Below are 2,389 nucleotides of genomic sequence, written 5' to 3' on the forward strand. Positions count from 1 at the left end.
CTACCAAAGATGTTGATTGTTGCTATGTGTGTTTATTGTAAAGTGTTTGAAGAACTGGACCCAAATGTAGTAAACCTGACATAACAATGTAACATTTTTGTTCTTGTTTTGTAACGCTTTTAATTTGTTTTTCACTTTTATAAGCTTCTGTTTTAAAAGTAGAGGTCTGATCTTCCTAATGTGTGAATGTTAAATAAATTCTCTCCCTCCTACCATAGCACTTCTACTGATTGTCAGTGGGAAGCATGCACAAAAGTGAAAGAAAAGAAGAAAACACCTGTGAAGAAGCTTCTTATAACCTACTCAGTACCTTATTGTTACATTGAGTATAGCTGAGTGGGAAAAAATATTCTGCTTGTTGGGCCTTTGACATCTTTCCCATCTACTAATCCATTTCCTCCCCCACCCCCTATTTTTACCTCTTCTAGTTCCTACCGTTGACACTGTTCCCACTATTTGTAAATGTAGCATAATACACACTTGAGCATACCCACATCCACACACTTTATAGTGTACCCTTTTCTTCCTAACTCACTATATATCTATGTAAGAAAAATACCATTTGTCCCAAGCCATTGCAATGGATGTCATCTTTGAACACAAATATGCATCCTTCTGAATTTCAAGAGTAAACCTACACTCTAAATTGCCATCAGTGTAAATAGCAGCTTAACTGCTACTGAAAGATGGCTGATATTATACTGGTGGCTGATATTACATGGCTGCTTCCAAAAGATCCTGTGAAAAATGTTACTAGCCTGCAAGAATAATAAGAATAATCAAGTTATAGCAACCAAGAACTACCAGAAATACATCATAAAAGATAACAGTGTAACAACAGATTCATGTAGAAAAGGTCATCAATTCCAAGAAACAATAGATCATGTAGCAAGAGGATGTAAAATCCTGGCAGGAATGGACTATATGGACAGACACAATAAAGCTGCAAAAATAATTCACCAACAACTGGCCATCAAATTCAACTTCATCAAACAACCTACACTATACTATACTTACAGTCTTGGAAAATGCAGATCATAAAATATACTGGGACAGAACAATTCATATGGACAAAACAATACCCTGCATCCAACCAGACATAACAGTTATAGACAAAAAAAGAAACATAGCAATACCTAATGACAAGAATATTGTAGAAAAGGAAGAGGAAAAGAGAGGAAATATACACTGCTGGCTATGGAAGTTAAAGAACTATGGCAATAGAAAAAGGTCACAATTATTCTGTTAAGCACATCAGTCACTGGCATCACATTAAGATTTTAAAGAAAACCTTCAGAAACTGAGCCTACCATTCACACCAACATCCAGAAAACAGTCATCCTTAAAACATTGTCATTAGTCAGGAAATTCGTCAATCAGTAAAAGATAGCCCATCATGTCCATCTAGAAAAATCGCCACAAGCAAGAAAAGAAAGATCATCTTCATCATCTATTTATTTATATTAGGAGTTGAAAGAACAGGGTGGGGATTTAAGCATGCCTAGATTTTATGTGGGGCACCGACGAGGCAAAATGCCCTTCTCTGCACCTAACATAGAAACTGCAAAGGCCTGCCAGAGGGAGAGACAGAGTGACCCATCTCTGCTTTCATAGCCTTTAGCTCACTCTCCTGCACATAATTTCCTGCAGGGATAATCATTTGGTGAGGGTGCTAAGAATTTGCTGTACCGGTTCCCTGTGCCACCCATGGTTCCCTGCGGAATAGTAATAAGCCTTTGGTGTCTTAAGAGTGAGTTAGAAATAGAAGAGTGACTGGCTACTTGGCTGAACCTGACAGTCTTGGAAGAAGTCAGGCAACAAATCCAGTTTCCCTGTTGGATGTCTATTTTTAAAATCTCAGCTTCTATGGAGGGAAATTTACCTAAGGGACAAAGATCAAAAGGAGTTTCAGGTTGATCTTTACCATTGGTGTGATGTACCAAACTGAATAGGGAGCTAAGCTATATTGGTCCTTTACCATGGGGGCTCCTTGGTAACAAGACGGATTTTGGAACATATTCCTGTCTTTACATTTCATAGGGTGACCATATGAAAAGGAGGACAGGGCTTCTATATCTTTAACAGTTGTACAGAAAAGAGAATTTCAGCAGGTGTCGTTTGTAGGCATGCAACACCTGGTGAAATTGCCTCTTCATCACAACAATTAAGCTGCAGGCACTCTGCCCTCCTGACCAGATACAAAAGAGGGCAGGACGCCTGCAGCTTTCATTGTTGTGATGAAGAGGGAATTTCATCAGGTGCTGCATGCCTACAAATGACACCTGCTGAAATTCCCTTTTCTACGCAACTGTTAAAGATACAGGAGCCCTGTCCTCCTTTCCATATGGTCACCCTAGGTATTCAGAGATAGTGGCTGGGTTCAGACAAC

The sequence above is a fragment of the Elgaria multicarinata genome, chromosome 8 (assembly GCF_023053635.1).
Source record: "Elgaria multicarinata webbii isolate HBS135686 ecotype San Diego chromosome 8, rElgMul1.1.pri, whole genome shotgun sequence".
NCBI lineage: Eukaryota > Metazoa > Chordata > Lepidosauria > Squamata > Anguidae > Elgaria > Elgaria multicarinata.